Here is a 24642-nt window from a genome sequence, read left to right on the forward strand (position 1 = left end):
TACATATTATGAATATATCTTCATGCCAACATACAGATAACACCAAACATATTTTCTGGCCACACATATAGCAGATAATGTTATAGTCACATTTTTTTCCCCTGCGTTAAACATCTGGTGTCAACAGAAGAGACAAGAAAAAAATGATGGCAATGTCAGAACTAATAATTCAGAAATATTAATCAGCTCTTATAATCATCTATCGTATATCAAGCATAATTGGCCTTTATGAATTTTCCTCCCTTGCATTGTAAAGTATATTTTACAACTAGCATTTTAACCAAACCAAGCCACATTTGTTAGGCCTGTGATTCTTACTAACCCCAGATGATGCCGCTCTGTAGAAATTATTTTTGAAGGGTTAAGAGAAAATTTTTATCACACAGCTTGCTGTTCAGGGACCTTTGACCTTAAGATAATGTCTTCACAGGTACGATGGTTTCAGTGAATATCTGGATATGGTCTATCCAGGAGAATCTACATAGCAGTCTCATCATTTACAGAAAGCATATTTTTATAGGATTGTTTAAATGAGAAAAAGGAATAATCTTCCTCAGGCTACAATGTACGGAAACCACAGGCCACAAAACACTCCACTGAATGTGGAGTAGAAATAAGATACATGATTGATGTTTACTAAGTTTTCAGACTTCTAGCCACCTTGTTGCTTAACAGGGATTCCAACATCTGGCTTCTAGATTCTATATTTCATGTTCCACACAGTAATTTTCTTTATTTTGCAGAACAATATTAATTTGTACTGCACTGTCTTATTTTACTTTGCATTAAGCATCTGGTATCAATAGAATAAACAACACAGAAAACAGGATTTTGCTGTCAGCCTTAATAATACAAAGTATTAACCAGCCCTCGTAATTATCAGTATTTCTTCATGTGTAATTGGCCCTTGATGTGCATTTTGTACCTCTGTGTAACTCTCTGCATACCAGTACACAGTAATGGTGCCCAATCTTTTATGTAACTAACAGATAATTTGGCTAAATGAAATGCATTTATCACTGATAGTAGTTCCTCGCTACAAAAGTTTTTTTTTTAATTAGCTAAGCACCTATATGCTCAATGCATGGATGTATCCCATACCACATAGTTGTTAAAACAATATTGCATGCTTGTTGTATACAATAACAGACAAGGGAAGCTATTGTGCTTTTAGCAAACAAGAAAAGTGGCAAAGGAACCACATTGCTAACCTTGCCTATGGAGTTTTTAATGTTTGGGCTATGTAGAGCTTCGGTTTAAGACCGTGTGCTTCAGCATTTAATTAAAACATATTTGTCATCTGCTGTCATATATTTGTCATCTGCACTACTGCAGGACTATTCAAATCACCTTTATACTGGGTCTTGAACAACTTAATTGTTGTTGAGATAACATGTCTTTTCTGGTGGAGAGCCAGTGTGTAAAGCTAAGCTGAAGCAGTAAGCACTGCTTAAAAATTCTGGGGCTGGCCAGGTGCTGGTGGCTCACGCCTATAATCCTAGCTACTCAGAAGGCTGAGATTTGAGAATCACAGTTCTAAGCCAGCCTGAGAGAGAAAAGTCCTTGTGAGACTTTTATTTCCGATTAACCACTCAAAAACTGGAAGTATGGGCTGGGAAGGTGGCTCAGTGGTAGAGCGCTTGCCTTGCATGCCCGAGGCCCTGGGTTCGATTCCTCAGCACCACATAAGCAAAAAGAAAAAAGCCAGAAGTGGCGCTGTGGCACAAGTGGTAGAGCGCTAGTCTTGAGCTGAAGAGCTGAGGGACAGCGCCCAGGCCCAGAGTTCAGGCTCCATGACAGAACCCAAAAAAACCAAAACAACAAAAAAAAACTGGAAGTGCTATTGTGGCTCAAGTGGCAGAGCTCCGGTCTTGAGCACGAAGAGGCTCAGGGACAGTGCCCAGGCCCTGAGTTCAAGCCCCACAACAACAACAACAACAAATCTTGGGCTCGTGATACTTTTATCTGAAAATTTCAAGTTCAAAGACATCTATTATATTTTTCCTAGAGAAATATTGTTTATTAATATTTTATATTCCCTGGCAGTTTTCTATTCCCTTCCTCTCAATTTCATTATTTGGTGCATGTCAGTGTGTCTGAAAGGAATAACTTTCTTTTTCTCCCTGGTGACTTTATGCTGTGTCTATGAAGTAGGCTTTGAGAACAATACAAACAAGCCTGCTAAACACAAGTGCTAAATAGTAATCAATGTGCTGTGAGTGACGAATGAACCTTTATGGAGTAGCAAAGTCAATGAACGACTGATGAGCTGCTGTTCAGACTTTCTGGTTGTTTTCTGTGTCTTAAGTTTCACGTGGATACAGTTTGCTGATATTGATACTGACTCAGATGTGGATCTCTTTCAGAGATTTCTTTTTCAGGGTATAAAATGTGTGTTTCTTTATTTGTATGAATAGGGTTTAAAAACTGTCACCTCTAGAAGAAATCCACATTAGGGCATTCACTACCAGTAAGGTCCTGACAGGCAAGCTGAGCATGGTGATACACAGCAAGGACCCCACTGCAGGACAACAGGAGCTCACGAAAGCACGGTTCATTTGAGAAGCACGCCAGTTGCACTGCCAGCAATTAAGTCTTAAACCTCTTCCTCAACCAGTCCTCTTCTTCAAACTGCCCCCTGATCATCAGCAGTGGCCTCCTGGCACAACTGGTTCTTTCTTTCCAGGTCATTCATGTTGCTCTCACCCTAGCTAAACTTCATCTTGTCCATACCCTCTCCGGTGTACCAGTGCAGGAAGGCCTTGTGACCAAACATGGTGGTGAACTGCTCTAGATGCGCTTAAAGGGCTCCCGGATGGCCGGGTTGTTGCCAATGAATGTGGCCAATGTCTTGAGGCCTCGGGGAAGGGAGGGGGTAATGTCACACACATCTTCATGTTGGGGAGCCATTCTGCAAAGTATCTGTTTTCTTGTTCTGCACGTTGAACGTCCGCTCATCCACCTCCTCCATGGACCTGCGGCCTTGGAAGATGGCAGCCATGGTCACGTAGAGGCTGTGGTGGGGGTTAGGGGCGATCATCATGTTCTGGGCATCAGACTTCTGCTGGGTTAGCTCAGGCACCGTGAGGGCCCAATACTGCTGGCTGGCCTGGCGGGGCAGGGGGGCAGAGCCTGGCATGAAGTGCAGGCAGGGGAAGGGCACCACGTTCTCAGCCTTCTGGCACAGGTCTGCATTCAGCTGGCCTGGGAAGCACAGGCAGGTAGTGGCCCCGCTCATGGTGGCCGACACCAGATGGTAGAGGTCTTCATTCGTGGATGTGGGCAGCTTCCGGGCGAGGAAATAGATGTTGTACAGGACCTCGTTGTCGATACAGCAAGTTTCATGAGTGTTTTCCAACAACTGGTGGACAGAGCATGGTGTTGAAGGGCTCCACTACCGTGTCGGACATCTTGGGCGAGGGCATGACATTGAAGGTGTTCATGGTGGGGTCTGGGTACTCCTCTCAGAGCTTGCTGAGAATCAGGGTGCCTATGTCTGACCTGGTGCCACCTTCCAGCGAGTGGGCCAGCTGGAAACCCTGGAGACAGTCACACCTTTCTGATTCCCTCCTCTCCACAGCCAGGACCGACTCCACCAGCTTAGCTCCCTTTGTGTAGTGGCTCTTCGCCAGTTCTAGCCTGCCCCACTCTGGTCGAATATGAAATTCACTGGCCTGAAGATCTGGCCAAATGGTCCTGGTCACACGGAATCTAAGGTGTCAGGCTCTCGGTCCAACAAGATGGCCCAAGAGATGTATTTGTTACCAGCATCTTCATTAAAGTATGCATTGGTTTTCTGCAACTGCAAGTCACTGTCGCTGTGGTAGCTGCCAGTGCTGTCAATGTTCACTGCTTATAATCTACCAACACTTCCTGCCAATCTGGTTTCCACGTTGATCTCCCTCATGGCTCAGTGCTGCGGAAAAGTTGAATGCTCTATCCTCAGGAGCGGTGCACACAGAGGCCAACAGATAAAGCTAAGAAGTAGTTATCTCCTTTTTTTCCCAGGGTAAAACACTGCCATCTTTAAACTATATCCCTAGATGTCATCTAGTAAACACGAACTTTTTAAGTTAAAGTAAAGGATCCAGTGTGTACATTTTTCTGAAAGTAATTCTTTCATTGACCCTAAAAGAAGTCTAGAATTTCAGTGGGTATGCATGTCATTCACAGAGACACACACATACAATTGGAACAAACACTACTTCCTATCAGATTTCTTAATAAATTGTAGAACCTTTAATTCTCTATAATAGAGTTCCGTGTGAAAGAGGGCAGAGCAGGGTGTAGAAAGTAGATTTTTTTTTACAAGCTCATTATTTGACCAATGCAACTCCTGAAAAGAAGTGGATTAGTGTTTAAAAGAGTTGTCTGACATCTTCCAGATCCTTATTTGTAAAGCAGGAATAATGACAAATAACTAAAAGGATTTCTGGAGTTGAAATGAGGTATTAAAAGTTCTGTTCATGGTATATAATCACAAACAACGTTTTGGTATTTGCTAAAGTATGGTTAAAGACTCCTATTGTCCTAGAACATATTTACCATCAGTATCCAGATTAGATCTAATTTTGTGTGTGCATGCGCGTGTGTTTAGTGTGTGCGTATGCACACATTCATCAGTGACATCCTAGAACTTGAATTTAAGGCCTGAGTACTGTCCCTGAGCCTTTTTTTTTTTTTTTTTGCTCAAGGCTAGTGCTCTTGCACTTGAGGCACAGCTCCACTTCTAGCTTTTTTTAAAAAAATCATTTACTAGAGATAAGAGTCTCACAGACTTTCCTGCCAGGGCTGGATTTGAACCACAATCTTCTCAGCCTCCTGAGTAGCTAGGATTATAAGCATGAATCACTCCATTCTAGCTAGATTTAATCATTTTATAGTCAAAATTGTTATTAGGCTATATGAATTGTGTTATTACCATTGTGTTTCATTGTGTTATTTCCATTGATATAATGGATCATAATTCGTTACCCCCTTACCTCCTTGTTTACTTTTTAAAAGTGTTTATTGGATTTTATTATGCAATATATATATATACTTTAATTTTAATTTAACTGTATTTATTTTGCTATGCATAATTATACACTTATATGTATATATAAAAAATTTATTGTAAAGGTGATATACAGAGGCGTTACAGTTACATAAGTCAGGTATTGAGTACATTTCTTTTTGAAAGTGTCACCTCTTCCCTCACTTTCTTCCAGTTTTTTCCCTCCCCACCCCTTCCCCCCAAGTTGTTTAGTTCATTTCCAGCATAGTGTCTAGTCAGTATCGCTGTTGAATTAGTTCGCCCTTTGCCCCACCATGTCTGGCTTCCCCTTCCCAAATCAGATAACCTTATATACAAGACAAAGGGTACAAAAATCAAAAACAGTGACAAATGGAGAAAAGCATAATAAAACAAAAACCACAAAAAGTAAAATAAAAAAAAAACTCTGGCTTCTATGTCTTGATAAGCATCATTTTATATGATCATATGCACATAGCCATTGAGCCCTTGTAAACTTCTAAGAATATCTTCCTTTGGTCTCACTGTTCTAATGTTTAGAGCCCTGTTTAATTTATCCTGTCCAAGTGTCTTTCACTACCCATTGGGTTTCCTTATAGGTTTATAGGTACATTCTAATGATAACAAATAAGGGAAACCATGTAATGTATGTTTCTTTGGGTCTGGCTTATGTTGCTTAATATGATTTTCCTCCCAAGTCTTTCCATCTCCTTATAAATGAGGCAATGTCATTCTTCCTGATGGAAGCATAGAATTCCATTATGTATATATACTAATTTCTTGATCCATTCATCCACTCATGGGTATATGTGTTGATTCCATATCCTAGCTGTGGTATACAATGCTGCAATAAACATGGTTTTAGTGTGTCCCGATTTGTGGTCAATTGGATAAATGCCCAGGAGTGGGATTGCTGGGTCATAAAAAAGACTGGAAAAATGGTCTTGCATCAAACTGAAGAGTTTCTGCATGGCTAACATAGCTAGCAAGATAAATAGAAAACCCCAGAATGGGAGGAAATTTTTACTAGTCATGCATCAGACAAGGGCCTCATATCTAAAATATACTTAGAGTTCAAAAAACAAACCACCCAAAAATAAATGTTTAAAGAAACAATCCAATTAACAAATAGGCTAAAGACTTAGAGACTTCTCAGAAGAAGTAGGAATAGCTAACAGACACATGAAGAATTGGTCAATATCTTTGGACATAAAAGAAATGCAAAATCCAAACAACATTGAGATTCTATGTCATTCCAGTTAGAATGGGCATTATCAAGAAAACTAGTAGGCAGGGAAAGTGGCTCAGTGGTAGAGTGCTTGCCTTGCATGCATGAGTACTCTGGGTTTGATTCCTCAGTACCACATAAGCAGAAAAAACAGAAGTGGAATTGTGGCTCAAGTTGTAGTAGAGTGCTAGGTTTGAGCTGAAGAGTTGAGGGATAATGTTCAAGCCCAGAGTTCAGGCCCCATGACCAACACACACACAAAAAGAAAACTAACAATAACAGATACTGGCAGGAATGTGGCCAAAAGGAAACACTACTACACTGTTGGTAGGAATGCAAACTTCTTTAACTACACTGGAAAGCAATATGGAGATTACTCAAAAGACTAAATATAGAGCTTCCTTATATATGTACTTTATATGTATAAATGTATAAATACTTTAATTTTATCTAATTTAATTATTTAATTTTATTATGCTATAGATTCACGCATTGTGTGTATATCTGTATATATATATGTATATGTACATATATATACATACTTTACCTACATATACTTTAATCATATTTACCACTCAAGTACCCTCTCATTTCCCTTTCCCTAATCACACACTGATTTCTTGCTTCAATAGCCAATTCTCTCTTTCCACTCATGCCCCATTTTTACTATTGTTCATATCATTTTAAGTCTAGGTTCTGCATAGGAGTTACAATATGCAATATTTGACTTTTTAAACTTGCCTTGTCTCACTCAACAAATAGTTTCTAGTTTTATCTATGTTTCTGCATAGCAAAATTTAATTCTTTTTTATTGGTTAAATAATAGTCCATTTATTATATATAATACAAACAATATATATAAATATATAATATATAATATGTATATGTATGTATTATTCATTCACTGATTGTTGAGTATGTTGATTACATAGCTTGGCTATTATCAATAGTGCTATGATAAATGTGAGCATCTCTCTTTCACATTGATTTACACTCCTTCAGATATATATTCATCAGTGAGATATATTTTAGTTTTGTAAAATATGAATTTCCATATTATTTCTGCAGTAGTTACAGTAATTTACATTCCCAGTGTACACTGGTTCTTCTCCTCATTACCCCCACCCTCAATCCTTATCAAGAGTTGCTCTTTGTTTTCTTAATGATAGCCATTCTGACTGGGGTAAATGGAATATCAGCACCTTTATGATGTTTCATTTTCTTTACTGCTAAGGATGTTGGACATTTCCTCATGTACCTCATGTATTTATAAGCCGTATAAGCCATTTATACTTATTTTAAGAGTGATCTGTTCATTTTACCATTTATTAGTTGGGTTAATTTTCCTAGGATGCTTTTTTTTTTTTTGAACTCCTTGAATACTCTGGATTTGAACCTTTTATCCAAGAAATGTCTTGCTTTTTTCTCCAATTCTGTGGTGGTCATATAATTCTAGTCATTATTTACTTTAATGAGCAGAAGGTTTTTAATTTCATGTACTCTCATTGGTCAGTTCTTATTCTTATTTCCTGGGCAATTGTAGAACTGTTTAGAAAATGATCACCTATGCCTTTCTCTTCCAGTGTTTTCTCTGTGTTTTTATTTTATCTATTACAAATTGATATTTTTAACAGAGTTAGAGATAGGAATCTAGCTGTAGTCTTCTACGTGTAGATACCCAGTACTCCAGGTATCTTTCATTGGAAAGTCTGTGTTTTCCCCAATGTATGTTTTTGGATCTTTGTTAAAAATCAGATGACTGTTGCCATATATGCTGTTTTGTGTCTTTTATTTGTGATCTATGTAAGTGTGTTTGTGCCATTACCAGGTTGTTTTGTTATTGTGGCTCTGTAGCATAACTTGAAGGTTGGTATTGTGTTATCTTTAGCATTGCTCTTTTTTGCTCAAGATTACTTTATTTTTTCAGGGTCTCTTATAGTCCCACAAGTTTTAGATTTTTTTCTGTTTCCATGAACAATGACATTGGAATTTATTTTGATGGAACTGAATTCAATCTGTAGGTTGCCATTGGTAGTATAGCCATTTTCACAGTATTAATTCTGACTATCCAAACATGGGAAGTATTCAATTTCTTTTCTCAAGAACTTATAGTTCTCATTGTAGAGGATTAGTTAAATTTATTCCTAGTATTTTATTTCATTATTTTATTGAGGTTTTGGGATTGTTTTCCTGTTTATTCTCAGCTTGTTCATTGTTGATATATACAAAGAGCTACTGATTTTTGTGTGTTGATTTGTATTTTATTATCTTGCTAAAACTGTTTGTCAGAGGAAAGAATTTTTTGACCTCTTTCCTATTTATAGCCTTTTACTTTCTTTCTCTCATGCTCTAAGAATTTAAGCCTATACATTTAATAAGAGTGAGAAGACTAGAAACCCATCTCATTCCTCATATATTTATTCATATATTCATCATATGGTTATTCATATAACCATCATTGCATTATTCCTGGGATAAAACCAAATTGACTATGGTATGTGATCATCTTAATGTGCTGTTGAATTTGCTTTGCAAGAATTTTTTTTTTTTTTTTTAGAATTTTTGCATCAATGGTCTTCACACTGGTCTATAATTCTCTTTTGTCTCTGTTTATTCCCTTTTCATTTTATGGAAGAACTTGAATATTATTTGTGTTAGTTCATTTTTGAAGGCATAGAATTTGTTTTTTTTTTGTTTTTTTTTTTTTTAATTTTATTTTATTTTATTTGAGAACATACTGTACAGAGGGGTTACAATTACATGGGCAGGATAATGCATACATTTCTTACCAAGCATTGCAGCCTCCTCCTTTGTTTACCCTTCACCTCCCTTCCCAGCCTCCCCCCTCCCTCCCACCCAATCATACCCCCCCTCCCCCCCACACCGACATTGTAAAGCTGGTTTTGACATGACATTTTGTACTTCTCATTGTTGCAACAGGCCCACCTGAATCCTTAAACGACTTGTTTGTCCCCATCTCCTCCACATGTTATACTGACATCAAATATAGTGAAAGCGGGGGTTAGACTGTGGGGGAGGGACATACAAAGCAACAAAGAAATAATCTTATAAATGCGTTAGAAACACTTGCATGAAAGAAACAAAAACATTAAAATACATATTTGAGGTTTCGTTTTCCTAACATCACATTATCTGACTTTTTCCGTTGAAGGCATAGAATTTAATCATGAATCTATCTAGTCCTGGAACTTTCTCTGTTTGGAGATCATTACTGCTTTAGCTTTGTGGATTGTTGTAGAACCATTTCAGTTATTTGCATCTTCTTGGTAGAATTTTGGAGGCTATCAAGATCATTGTGTTTTATGTTTAGGTGGGAGGACCAGTTGCCACGGGCAGCCAGCATCAAGATCCCTGCCACTAGGCATAGTATTTCCAAAGGTTCCTTGTTGCCCTGTTTTTGGTGGTTCTCTCCTAAGTGGAGGGTGAAACCTCAGAGAGCTTCCATGCCCATGCCTTCTCTAATTGCAGTCCTGTATCAGGTACTGTCTGTTGTGGAACCTACATCTTGTCTATTTTCCTGCCTCCAGGCCTCCCTTCCACTTGTGGCTTGGTACCAAGTCTGTCTGGCCACAAGCTGTTTGCAGTCACTCAATGTAAGCTGTCACTCTGTGGTCTGGTTGCTTATAGTGGGAGTTAACCAGTTTTCTGAGTTGGCCCTAGGGAATGAAGTTGCTGGGTAAGTCTGTTGACTGACAACAGCTTATATATGTCTGCCAATACACTTGTAAGTTAGCCTCTCAGTAATCCACACATATTACTATCAGAGCCTAGATTTCTTTTTTCTTTGTATTATTGACAAAATCTTGTTTGTCCAATGGAAGAGGTTCTCATTGAGGAGGAGGTCATCATTCCCTCTCTATCTCCCCCTCTGATGGCTACCAGTTACTTGACCTCTAGCTGACTGCATCACAGATTGTGTATATCTGTTTCCAAGTTCCCAATTTTAAAACCTGTCTGGCCTTAGGTGTTAATAAAATTTGATTTCCTGGGCAACTCTATCAGGAGGCCCACCTACAAGATAGCATGCCCCTAGCACTCTCTGCATTTAAGAATCACAAGCCTGTTCCACTGGGGGAGTCACTGATCCACCAAATCCCTCTCATACCAGGGTTTGATGCTTACAGGGGTATGCATTTATCCCACTGTGAGGTTTAGGGTTGTTTATTGGAGATCACCTGGCCTGTCTTCTGGTAGGAATGCCAGGATTTTCTCCCCCTAACAGAGGAGAGTGGGTTGAGGCTGCAAGCTGTTTACTAGATTCCTCTGCCTATCACTTTTTAGCTGTCTTATTTATCGCTAGTGGTTCTTGGCACTGTCCCTCAGTTTTGCTTTTCTGAATATAGCCTCTCCTTTGTTTCTCAGCTTATTTTCATTCAGAGTCCTACAAAGAAAGCCTGTTCTTTGCCACATTTCTCTGCCTCCTTTACTTCAACAAAGTACTCTTTATGTTGTTGAGGAAGTCAGTGGGAGAGATAGAGTTTCAGATCTGAGGAGATGACTCTGGGGGCTGCGGACACTAGCAATGGAGCCAATGACCTCTGAGGATGTGTATGGGAACTTCATCCTAGAAAAGTGAGCTTTACTTCTTCCAAAAGAAGCTCCATGAAGATGAGATGCAGGAAACCTCAAGAATCTGGCCTCAGTGGTTGTCGTGGTCAAAAACTGTCAATACTCCTCAGAATTGTCAAAAATCAGCAGAAACAGGGCAATTGTGAGCAATAGTCATAGCCAGCTAGTCTCCAAGGAGACTAAGAGAACCTAACAGCTAAATGTAATATTGCATCTGGATGGGATCCATGTACTTATTAGTCATGTGCCTTTGGGAAAGTTTTGTTTCGTGCCAATACTGTGGCTTGAACTCAGTGCCTCATGATCAGTTGTTACTCTAAAACATTCAGTCTATGTCTTAGGATTGGAGCACCAAGACAATAACATTGAATTTTATCTATTTTACAACTGTTGAAGTCTTTTATTGTAAAATTGTTGACATTTGATGGAGTCATACTACATTGTTATTTCCGTACTACTTGTGTTTCTACATTGAAATTTATGTATCTGGGGCAAAGCTTTTGGCAAAGGGTTGTAATCTCCTGGATCTTTTAGGCTTAATTATTCACAAGATTTAGGCAAGACTAGATAGTAGCTGGATATTTTTTTCACATTTGCCCATATCACTGAAGAAATTCTTTCCAGGCCCTACTCCATACAGAGAAAAGGTTAGTTGCAGAAGTAATTATAATGGATAGATACTATATAATGAAAGGGGAGTGACTAACTAGAGGAGAATATTAAGAAAGAGAAAAGATACAGGAAAGACTTAGCTATAGAAAGGAGAAGAGAAAAAAGGAAATAAGAAATAAGGAAAAAGAGAAGAAAACAAAAGCAAACAAAGCCAACAAAAAAGAGAAAAGGAAAACCAAGAGAAAAGAATAACAAAAGGTAGTTTGACATTCTGCCTATCTGCTAAAAATAAAGACTTGAATGAATGATTGTGGATAGAATAGAAAAAGAAGAAAAAGAAGACAGAATTACATTACTTGCGAACAGACAAAAAATAGGAATGGGGAAGACAATAGAAGAGAGAAGATATGGTTACAAGTTGAATAGTTTTCTTGTCAAGTAGTTATGCAGAGATGATTCATGATGTCAGTTTATTTGTCCAATTTGATCATATCTTGATCAAAATACCCCTTTCATAATTCTCCCACCTCTCTCAGCTCTATCCATTCCTTTAATTTTCCTAATTCCATTTTCACATATGTATGCACATTGAATATCATGACTGCATTTGCCCATTCTTCTTTCTCCATTTGAGTACGTCTCTCGACTCGACTTATATCCCCCTGACTCCACAAGATCCAGCTTACTCATATTCATTTTAACAAATTGTGAGACAGTTGTTGAAGGGAATTATACGATTGAAATCCTCTCCTGCATATACCATATTTTTGTTAATATGTATGTCTATGCATGAGACCCTGTGTATGTTTACATACATATTTATAATTTAAATCCAACTTCAACACATGAAAGAAAACACAAGTCTTTTGTCTTTCTAGGCCTGATTTACTCCACTTAACATTATTTTTTCCATTTCCCCGCAAATGATATATCATTCCATCAATTCCATTGGATGGAGATGGATGGATGGATGGATAGATAGATAGATAGATAGATAGATAGATAGATAGATAGATAGATAGATAGAGGTCTCCAAACTGCCTTCCACAGTGCTCACAACAGTTTGCATTTCCATGAACAGTGTATTAGGGGTTCTTTACTTCCATATGCATGTCAGCATCTGTTGTTTGTTTGCTCATAATATCTGTTCTTACTGAGATGAGATGAAATCTCAGTGTTGTTTTGATATATGTTTTTTTATGGCCAGAAATGTTGTGCATGTTTTTATGTGTCTATTGGCCATTTTAGTTCTCCAAATAAGTTTCTATTTAGTTCTTTTGCCCATTTATTGGTTATTTGAGGGTTTGGTTTTTTGAGCTTTTTAATATTCTGGTTCGTAAGCCTTTATCCAATATATAGCAGGTAAATGTCTTGTCCCATTCTTAGGTTGTCTTTTCAGCTCAGTATAACTATGTCCTTTGCTGTGCAGAGACTTTTTATCTTGATGCAATCCCATTTGTCAATTTGTTTTCTAATCTGCAGAGCCCCAGGAATTCAGAAAGTTTCTGTCTATGTAGAAACTAGTAGTTTCAAGGTTTCATGTGTTACATTGAAGTTGTTGGCCCATTTTAATTAATACTGGTAAAACTGACAGGCAGGGATCTAATTTCTTTCTTCTGCATATGAATATCCAGTTTATCCAATACCATTTGTTGAAGAGGCTTTTTCCAACCTATGTTTTTGGATCCCTTGTCAAATATTAGATGGCTGTAAATAAGGTTTACTTCTGGGTTGCTAGTTCTTTGGACCTATTTTTGTGCCAGTAGCCAGCTGTTTTTTGTTACTGTAGCTCTGTATTAAAGTTTGAAGTCTGGAACTGTGATACCTCTGGTTGTGCTTCTTTTTCCGTTTTGTTCAGGATTGCTTTTGTGAGTTGGGGCCTTTTAGGATTCCATATGAATTTTTAGATTGTTTTCTCTATCTCAATGAAAAACGACATTGACGTTTTAATGGGTATTGCATTGAATTTGTCGAGTGCCCTTGGTAGTATGGCCATTTTCACAATACTAATTTTGCTAATCTAGGGACATGGAGATTTTCCTACTTTCTGGTGTCTTCAAATTTTCCTTTAAGTTTTATCATTTTCATTGAGGTAGTCCTTTCTTTCCTTGGCTAGGTTTATTCTTAGATACTATTTCCTGATTTCCTTCTCTACCTGCTTATTGTTGGTATACAGGAGAGCTACAGCTTTTTGTGAGTTTACCCTATATACTGCTATTTTGCCAGTTATTTATTAGCTCTAGGATCTTGGGCGAGAAGACTTGTAGGTGTTTTAGCTGTAGTATATTATTTACAAATAGGGATAGTTTGACTTCTTCCTTCCCTATTTGGATTCTCTTTATGTCTTTCTCTTGCCTTATTGCTCTGGTTAGAAACTCCAGTGCTGTATATTTGTTCATAGATAAGGATGGAGGCGGGGCAGGGACAAAAAAGAGAGAACAACCAACACACAAAAGAGACAGACATAATCAAATAAATATTTCTAATTTTTTTCTGCTGTTTTCTAGAGCAGTTGTTTTGAGAGTTTTTTTTCATTTCTTTCTTTCTTTCTCTCTTTTTCCTTTCTCTTTCTTTCCTTTCCCTTCTTTCTTTCTTTCCTTCTTTCCTTCCTTCCTTCCTTCCTTCCTTCCTTCCTTCCTTCCTTCCTTCCTTCCTTCCTTCCTTCCTTCCTTCCTTCCTTCCTTCCTTCCTTCCTTCCTTCCTTCCTTCCTTCCTTCCTTCTTTCTTCTCTCTTCTTTCTTATTTGTTTTTCACAAACCAGTTCAGCCAGTACAGGCCATCTGATTTGCAGTCTTGCCTCAGTTTCAGTGAGTAAACAACCACTCAGAGCCCTGGGCTGGAGTCCAACACAGAATAATAGACAAGTTCTAATTTCAGATTTTTATGCTGGATTCCTGGGCTGGGCTCCTAAATTCTGAAATTTCAGAAACTCCCTACTTGACCTGAGCTATGTCCCACATCTCCCTATAATGACAGGCTGTTGCTTTTTCTGCATAATAAAAGGGCAATCACTTGTAGAAATAGTAGAAAGTGGATGTTCAAATATTATCAAAACATTGAATTCACTGTTATACTAGAAATTACCTCCCAAAAGTAATAAGGAACAATTCTATACTAAAAAAATCAACCAAAAGATAAAATATTGAGGATTAAATTAACAAAGACAAGAAGGAATTATTTGTGGATAACTAAAATACCTTACTTAAGCAAGATAAAAAATGGAATAAATTGAATAAAATTCTAAATTTCTGAAGTAGAGGATTCATTCTTTTAAATTTGTAACTCTATGATAAAATCACTATAAACCTAATGAGAAAGATATTGGGGGAATTTAGAAGGTACATAATTATAAATTTTTACAAGCAAAACCATGCCCCAAATAACCAAAGCAATTTTGAAAACAAAAAGCAATATGAATACATTTACCATAAAGCAAAAATTATTACACTTATTTTATTCTTACTGGTATTGCAACAATGAAACAAATAAATAGAAAAGAGGATGATTGTACTTATAGCTACATACTAAGAAATCCAAGGATAAGTTTTGTGAAGGTATCTTTGTTCAGGATGTTCAGTTTTACTAATATCATTGTAGACCTTTTGAGATCATTACATGCAATGATTCTTAAGCTCGTTTGACCACAGGATTCTTCTTAAAATGAATCTTGTAGGACAGATATTTCCTCTGTTTACTAATTTGAGGAAAACTGGAAATAGAAACAGACACACATTTGTGTGAAACTGGAAACTCCATGAAAGAGATGCCTCAATCCATTTAGTAAAAGGTAGATTCAACCAATGTACTTTAGACAATTTAGAAAAAAAATAGACATAAATTTTAGCTGCAATAATATCCAGAAACTGCAACCACAGAAGTAGTGGAAAGCACTATATATATATATATATATATATATATATATATATATATATATACAAACACACATATATAGTTAATAATACCTATTTTAATAGATACTACATTATATTGTTACATTGTAGTATTATTATCTTTTCTGTTATCTTTTACACATTATTACATTATAGTCTCTATGTTAGTATAACTATAAAAATAAACGCCCCACCTCATCAATATCCTCAATAATAAATTAAATCTGCCAAGATTAAACGTACATGTCCTCTATTCATATACTAATAAAAACCTGCCAAAAAGCAGAGGTGACATTTGATTTTGATATTCAAATTTTATCTTGGTATTTGGTCATATGCCAGGGTCATCTCCCCAAGTGTTGTTGAAATCCCCAGAAGATGCCTCTGTCTTCTGCAGATTGGTTCTGGTGGTCACCTATGGTACTCAGTGGTCTCCTCCTGTCCACTGCTTCACACCACTGAACTTCTCTTACTCCTCTCCATCCACTAGAAGATGAGTGAGGAAACAGACCACAGCCTAGATGAGATCAAAGTATACTCCTTTGTAATTATGGTGAAAACCATGTATGTGAGTGCTCCCTATTCATGAAACTGGCCCAGGAACAGTAAAGGGAAGTAGAAAGGAATAGGAAAACTCGGCCATGTCTCTAAGTTTTCATATTCTAGATACAAGTAAAAACAGCCCACAAAACAAAACAAGCTCCATAGGCATGGAGCACATAGGTCTGACTGTTGACCATCCACATCTTCCTCCATCACCTCCTATAGGGATCTGAAGCAAATCTCAGACTTTGAATTATTTCTTTTATCAATATGTAGAATGAATTTCCCCAACAAAGGGGGTCTTTAAGACAAAAATCACTAGATTTCTCATACTAAAATTGATCAGCAATTCTACAATGACAATGCCTAATAATCTTCAATGTTTTAAGGTATTAGGACATAAAAATGACAAATGGGCATTGTGGTACTGAAAGTGTACAAACATTGCCTGGTAGATTTGGAGGCCTGGCTCTATTGTTGGTTCAGCAGGCGGCTTTTCTCCTTGATCTTGAGTGTCACCCTGTCGCCAAGCTCCATGGTCATAGCTAACAGCAGGACCCTTGAGCAAAGCTGTCCTAACCAAGGCCTATTCTCAAAAGACAAGGAGTATAGAATCATTTCCTATTTTATATTTGCATACTCAAAAGGCCAATTAATTTCTCCTCAGAACAAAATGTACAGTCTGTTCTCAAAGGCATTGCACGCTATGCTTCAGTTACCTTGTCGGCGTTCATGTCTGTATTATTTATGGGAGGAAGGTCCTGGGTTGGCTGTGAGGAGGGGCTTGAATCCTGGTCTCTTCTTGCCTAGGGGCCGCAGCAGATTGTGTCATTTCTCTGAGCTTTCATTTTCTTTTTTATATAATGAGATTGACAATGTGCAATTGCTGTAAGAATTGAATTGTATAAGAATTGTGGAAAGAATTAAATTGTGCACAGAGAGAAAGTCATAGTGTTCATTCAGTAAGTGGGGAGTATAATAGTAATATTTTTTAAGCTTAAGTATGCTAATAAGTAGCATATATTAGTTTAAATCAAGTTTGGACATAAGCTCTGATCCTTAGCTAGGAACAGATATTTCAATCATTCAATAGTTTGTTCAACAAAAGTGAGCCTTACTTTGTAACGTTTCTCTACTAAATCTATGTTAAACGAAAAAATAATTTGCAAACATTTGAAATAAAAACACCATTGTCTTCCTACACATAATGCCTTTTAAGATCTCATTATGTAGCCAAGACTGACCTCAAACTCATAATCCTCCTGCTTCATGAGGTACCAGGGATGAGTTACCATGCTTATATTTTGGCCTCCGTGATATAACCCCTAAACCTACTCTGGAAATCTTTTTTCTCATTCTCTTTGCTTTTTTTTTCCAGAAGAAACCAGACAATACATTCAAGTTGGAACGATTTAGGGGAAATTTCATAAGGAGACTAATTGCAGAGATGTGAGCTTGTTATAGAGAAATAGACAGGACACATCAAGCAGCAGGGAGCTTTCTTAGGATCCAAAAGTCTGAGAGGGTAGAGCGAGAAGAGGATTCTGGGTCTAGAATGGAGAATCTGTGCAAAGACAGCTGTCTGACCTTTTGATAGATCAAGGCAGACCTAGAAGGATTTTGTAGGGAGGAAGCTAGGGGAATGAATTCTCATTGCTCTCATTATCCCTCCTATCACCAACCTCCTACTCTTGCCAGAAAACAGAAGGTAAGAGACTGGCTACCACCTCAACACAGCTCAGCCTCTCACTTGGACCCAATGCGTGACTTCAAAACCTACTGAGAGATGAATTTTGCTAGATGAGTTTTCCTTGAGATATTCACTCAAAATATGCTTATCAAGTGCTCTAGGCAAACCATCAGTGTGAGGTTAAGAACATGGCAAGCTCCAATAGGCTAAGGTAGTGTGAGAGACATCATTTAACAGTGTTTATTGTTAACTTCTGGCTCTTGGTTCACTGTCCCCAATATCCCTAATTTAGCCTGTCTCACTTCTGTGTCTGACGTACTGAAATTAATATTATGGATTTTAGTTCTATTAATATTACTACAAGTGGTAAATTTTATTCTTGTTTAGGGTTACATAGCATTCCATTATACATATGTATTATACTTTTTTCCTTTTTTCCTGTATTAATGGATACCTAAGGTGATTCCATGTCTTAGGATTTTTTTTTTTTTTTTGTGAATGCTGCCACAATAAATACAGACATGAAAGTATCTGCTTGTTATATTCATTTAACTTGCATCTGATATTTACCCAGGAGTGGAATATCTGTATCACAAGGCACTTTTGAGAGTGAGAAGTGAGAAGAATTGAATTATTTATAATACCATAGATACTAGGGCAATAAGGCCAGACTGGGATTAGTACAGGTAAGCTAGGCTACCTCTTCCTCTCATAAACTTGAGAGGGGATCTGGAGGGGGAATTGGAAGATATAGTATAGTGCCCCCATGTACATGTGCACACACACACACACACACACACACACACACACACATACACCCCTGTAATTTGATATTAGAACATGATCTCTATATCCTTTATCAAATTTAGAAGTCTATTATGAATTTTTTCCTATATAGTATTTATTTTTCTAAAATATAATTTTAATTATGTAAAACTGGCTTATGTCATACCTAGATAATAATTGATTTAAACATTATCTCACATTTGATGCTCAGATAATGTCTTATTTTCTGCTTATAATTCTGTAGTAGATACCACAGAACAAAAAGCCATTGTGACCATTTTTATTAACAGTCACTTGAGGAGCTATGTACTAGCTACTCCAGGTAAATGAGTATAATGTAGTTCTTTTTTTTGGGGGTCCGGTCGTGGGCCTGAACTCTGGGTCTGGGCGCTGTCCCTCAGCTCTTCAGCTCAAGGCTAGCGCTCTACCACTTGAGCCATAGCACCACTTCCGGCTTTTTTCTTTTTGCTTATGTGGTGCTGAGGAGTTGAACCCAGGGCCTCTGGCACGCAAGGCAAGCGCTCTACCACTGAGCCACCTTCCCAGGCCCTATAATGTAGTTCTTGAAGGCTGTAGTCAAGCAGTGGAGACTTCTAACAGCAGCCTTTGGAGCAGAAATATGAAATTTTATCACTCAACAAGATTCTCACTTTGTGGGAGATTGAAGGAAAGCTCAGGTTTTGATACCAGACCACATATATTGACTTTGTATCTAGCATTTGTTCAACCTCCCTGAGTGTCTCTGTGGTCCTAGATTCTATTGTACCACCACTCTGCCCTGTCCATAGCTTCTTTATCAAGCTGGCAGTCAAATGCAAATGCAAGGTGTCATCCTTTTGCTCAGTTGCCTTTACTTGGTATGAAGCTAAGTAGATTGGCTCAGCTACATTGATTCTTTTTGACTGAGGCTGAGGACATAAATATTCCCTTCAGGAGACAGTATTTGGAAATAAACATGCCTGATAAACTAGGGCCCCATTGAGTGAAATTAGAGGACAAAATGTCTGAGGATAAATTTGAAAGTGGTGGAACCAGGTTAGGATAATGTAGAGATCCATTTGGACAAATTAGTAAAGATTGGAGAAAAGGTGAACAACACCATTGTCTTGGCAAGTTTAAGAGATATTGTACCAGGACCTATTGCCAGAGCTTTACATATCCCAGTGTCTTATCTCCCATGAGTCACCTGTGAATGAAGTCTTTGTTAGACCTCATTCAAACTTAACTGGATTTGCATTTTTTTCTCCCTTTCTTACTTTATTGCATCACTTCTTCATGGTACTCATCATTCTGCCAGTGATTTTCCCCCTTATCTGTCTCCCTTTCCTGATTCTCAGTCTTGGCATCTATGTATCCTCCTCTGTCTGGAGTTCTTTTCCTCCATTTCATTTCAATGGCTTCTGCTTGCCATTCACTTAGAAAAAAATAATCTGGGTTGTGACTCATAGCTATAATCCTAGACACTCGGGAGACTGAGATCTGAGTAACCCAGTTTGAAGCCAGCCCAAGCAGGAAAGTTAGTGAAACTCTTGTCTCCTATTAACCACCAGAAAACCAGAAGTTGATATTGTGGCTCCAAGTGGTAGAGCCAATACTGACCTTGAGTGCAAAAAGCTCATGAATGACCCCCTAAAAATATTCAAATATGGTATATAACATGTGAACACTGTTATATATTACAGACTGTGGTAGACAATTTGCTCCAGGGAAGTTAGAATGAACTTGTGACTTTGAAATTATGTAATCATTTAATCACAATCAAAAAAAAAAAAAAAAAAAAAGAACCTCGGGGAAGGGAGGGAGGGAGGGGATGGTAGGGGGAAAACAATGGAGGGGGTAACAATGTTCAAGAGGAAGTGTACTCATAACCTCACTCATGTAACTGTAACCCTCTGTATAGTAGCTTTACAATAAAAAAAAAAAAAAAAGAAAAAAAACCCAAAGCCAAACAGAAACAAACAATAAAAACCAACCCTCTAATTTGAGGTTGAGATCAAAAAAAAAAAAAAAATATTCTGATGTCCCACCTAGGTTAATCTTGTCTAGATACTCTAACTCATTACCATGTGTCATATTCCAAGTAGAACTTGTCACCAGCTGGAATTTACTTACCTTGGGATCTGTTTGCCAAGCATCTCCCCCACCATGTCTAAGCTCCATTAGAATTTCCTGTTTGCTTTCTCCATTTCTCTTACATAGAAGGTCATCTCACCTAGTGGGTGATATTGGTCAATTGCCATCTCTGGATGGATATGTGATGGCTTTGTTTTTGAAGTCTTTGTTCTGAGAGGTTGTTTTGTTTCTTCTCTGACCATTTGTAGGTTTTTTAGGAATGGATTTCTTTACTTCTGTAAGCATGTCCTTTAAAGAGACCTCACCTTGCCCATTTACTTAACACATACATTATTGTGGTTAGAGAAATACTGAGTGACTTTGATTGAGCTAGCAAATAGAATGTTTTGAACAAAATCCGCAGCAATATAAAATGGCTTCTTGCCTCCAGGTCTTGTTTCAGCCTGAGACGTGTTGAGCCATACCAAGGTTTAGTTGAATGTTTTCCTTAATCTTATTAACTTTCCTTAATCTTGTTAACTGACCAACTCTTAAGGAGACAATGAGAACATTGAAGGCTGGAGACCTCAGGGCTCATGCTCCATCTCCAGTGTGTTTACACCATTTTCTAAACCATTGCACATCTGGATGATGGCATGTGGAAGACAATGTTATATCTAGGATGCTTCCTGTCTATATCTTTTATAAACCTTTACTCTTTGTTGATTTGTATGTCCCTCCCCCACAGTATAACCCCTGCTTTCACTATATTTGATGTCAGTATAATTTGTGGAGGGGAAGGGGAAAAACAAATCGTTTAAATAGGGATACAGGTGGACCCATTGCAACAATGAGATGTACAAGTCGTTATGTCGAAAACGAACTTTACAACTTTGGTGGGGGGGGGGGGGGAAGTGGGGAGGATTAGGTGGGGGAGCAGGGGGGGAGAATGGGAAGGGATGGGAAGGGGAAACAAAGGAGGAGGCTACAATGCTTGATAAGAAATGTACTCATTATCTTGCCCATGTAATTGTAACCCCTCTGTACAGTATTTTCCCAATAAAAAAGACCTATGCAGATGTAACTGTAAAGTCTTTATTCTAATGAGAGAGGAGAGGGCTTGGGAGTATCCACCTGCAAGATTCTCTTATTCATTATTTTTTATGTTTTGACAAATTCCTTGCTTTCTTTATAAAGGTTCATCAAGCCTATAGGTTAGGGAGAACTTAAATGACATAGAATACTAAAAATGGAGAATAAGTCATAATAAAAATACCAGTTGAGAAAGAAAGAAGAGAAAAAGAATCTCATAATAGTGTTCATTTCCATACTGGGAATCATCTACTTGGAAAAAATCTGTTCATAATCTACCTTAAAGTTTAACTTCATGGTGAGATATACTTATCTTAGGTGTCTAGAATTTTTGCCTTCATAATCACAAGACAAACTTATTGTCAATAACAAGAATTAAATTGAAAAACCTCTAGGGAAATTGCTGATAATTCATAAAGTGGAGAAAGCTATGATTTTTGGCCCCCCTCATCTTTAGCTACAGAATGATCTAAGCTCATTTCTTGTGAATCTAAACCAGAGAAAATCTGAGATACTCTCTCTTAGGTAAATGAAGTAAGTATTTGAAAGAACCTTAAAGAATATATTACTTAAACCCAGTACTTGGAGGTTTTAGACATCTCGCCTAGATTTTAATTAAAAGAGGTTGCTCTATAGATGAAACTTTTATTTTAAAATCTTTGCCATCAATCAGTAGTAATTACTGCTATATAATATTAATTGACATGATTATTTTTACTAGTAGCTATTCATTTAAAACATAATTTTGTCAGACCCTTGCTAAGAGTGGGACTAAAATATTAGTGTCATGATTCCTCTTACCACTCCCCAACCTCCTTGGAGTTCAGTGTAGATCAAGAGGTTCTTCAACAGGATTTCATTATGTATCCAGGGAGCCATAGAGAAGATTTCAGAAGATAAATTTTGTTCCTCCAATTCTATGCAAAAGTGTGGACTAGGATTTTTTCAGCATCATCAGATGAAGGACTTTAAGTATGCAAAGACAATTTCTTGATAAGTTAAAGTGTCCATCCACGCCTCGTCCCAGCTACTCAGCCTCAGACATCAGGGGAATACAAGGGCCCTTTAGAGCCCACATACTCATTTGCCAGAAACACTTTCATTTCTTCATTTTATATCTTTATCAGGTGCATATTCATTTACATACCCATTTTTTCCCAAGGAAAGAGGATTTGACACTAAAACATTCAGTAAAACATTTTCACTTCCCTAAAACAATGTGTTTTTCTTAATTTTTATGTTTTTTATTGTAAAAATACTGTACAGAGGGGTTACAGTTATATGAGTAAGGTAATGAGTACATGTGCTATCGAGCATTGTTACCTCTTTCTTTGTTTTTCTCCTACCATTCCTTCCCTCCTCACCTCCCCAACTCCTGCCTCCCTGCCCCCCACCAAGTTGTAAAGTTCGTTTTCAACATAGTGTCTTGTACATCTCATTGTTCCAAGGTCAACCTGTATCCTTATTTCAGCATTTTGTTATTTCTTTTCCCTTCCCAAATAAGAACAATGTATATACAAGATGCAGGGCACTGACATCAAAAACAATGAAAACTGGGGTTATACTATGAGGGAAGAACATACAAGAGAAACAAAAAAAATCACATAGTGCATTTTAGATACATTTAAAAACAATAGCAAGAAAGAAAAAACAAGTTGTGGCCCTATCTTGGGGTTCATTTCACTTAACATCATCTTATACGGTCATATGTACGTAGCTTTCAACCTTTTCTGCTTGTCTTAGGTTTATACTAGTTATTGCAAATAAAGGAAACCATGAAACCTATGTTTCTTTGGACCTGCCTGGCTTTGTTTTTCTTAATTTTTATTTTTTTACAGAGTATCATTTAATAGCTTCTCTTGTTTGTACTGAGATCTGATGAATTGGCCTAATCTCCCTCCTAGGCTGGGTTCCTGGAGGACAGACATGTGGTAGCCACATCCTTTGAAGCTCAGCATCTAACACACAATAAATGGTCAGTTAAGTGCTTGATTTCTCACTGAACTGTGAACCATTCTAAAAGCCTATCACTACAGATGAGAATTTCTTAGGAAAGACAGGAGATTGCATCTATGATATATTTTTGCTTTCTGTTATGGTGGAACCAAATTCACAGAATCATAATAAATCATAATTTAAAGAATAATAAATCATAATTTAAAAGGACTTTTTAGCTGTTAGTGGTTTTGATCAGTTAAAAAAATTTTTTTTCCAGTTTCCATTTGACTGTGTACAATGAGAGAGGAAAAAATAAAAGAAAGGAAGAAAATCGAAAGACTGTGAATAGTATGTTAAAGGAAATGGTAGGGCCTCTAAACCACATGAAAAAGCAAGACAAAGAGTGAGAGCGGAGAAATGTCACCTAAGCTGCTGGAGCTGTGTCGATGCCCTCAGTTCTCTCTGAGGTGAGTTTTTGACTCACAGGATTCTGTTCTGCATGGGCTTTCTTCTAGTGAAGGATTTATTCATGGAACGGATGGATATTCCATTTACACATGACTTCCCAAATCATCATAACAGAATATGTCCTGTTAACTTCATGGTAGTCACCACCGGCCTTATTGTTTCCACTTCCCACAAAGTTTTTGAATATCCAGAACAGTGCTTTATAATTTTTTACAGGAGCTCTTTGGTCTTGGCGGCAGAGGCGAGATGGCGAAAGGAACATCATCCCTTGGAAAGCGTCGCAATAAGATGCACACATTGCGCCGCCGCTGCGGTTCTAAAGCCTACCACCTTCAGTAGTCGGCGTGTGGCAAATGTGGCTCCCCTGCAAAACGCAAGAGAAAGGATAACTGGAATGCCAAGGCTAAGAGACAAAATACTACCGGGACAGGTAGTATTTTTAATTGTGTGTATCGCAGATTCAGCCAAGGATTCCATGAAGGAACAACACCCAAACCCAACAGAGCAGCTGTTGCAGCATCCGGTGCATCTTGAGAATTTAAAAGATTAGTCATACAATAAATGTTCTGGTCTAAAAAAAATTTACAGGAAAAAATATTTTTCCTGAAAAATTCTCCATGGGTGGCAGAGGTAACAATCAACATCTGATAGCATCTTACAACCTGAACAGAGGCTGGGAGAAAATGGGAGTCCCATTGTGAGGTACATTGTGCGGGCTCAGGTATGGGGCCAGCTTCTC

The 24642-nt window shown here is 37.7% G+C and overlaps 1 long non-coding RNA gene and 2 pseudogenes across 1 annotated transcript; 1 reads left to right on the forward strand and 2 right to left on the reverse strand.

Annotated features, from left to right (window-relative positions):
- Positions 1 to 2707: 2707 nt before the first annotated feature.
- Positions 2708 to 4964, reverse strand: LOC122095803 (annotated as a pseudogene).
- Positions 4965 to 15306: 10342 nt separating this feature from the next.
- LOC122096397 lies at positions 15307 to 22538 on the reverse strand. The gene is made up of 3 exons (XR_006145294.1): positions 22299 to 22538; positions 16597 to 16763; positions 15307 to 15851 (listed from the first exon to the last, which is right to left on the reverse strand). It is a non-coding gene; the product is annotated as an uncharacterized LOC122096397 (long non-coding RNA).
- Positions 22539 to 24125: 1587 nt separating this feature from the next.
- On the forward strand, positions 24126 to 24437 carry LOC122096308 (annotated as a pseudogene).
- Positions 24438 to 24642: the final 205 nt, after the last annotated feature.

The sequence above is a fragment of the Dipodomys spectabilis genome, unplaced genomic scaffold (assembly GCF_019054845.1).
Source record: "Dipodomys spectabilis isolate Male_0828 unplaced genomic scaffold, ASM1905484v1 ptg000015l, whole genome shotgun sequence".
Classification (NCBI taxonomy): Eukaryota; Metazoa; Chordata; class Mammalia; order Rodentia; family Heteromyidae; genus Dipodomys; species Dipodomys spectabilis.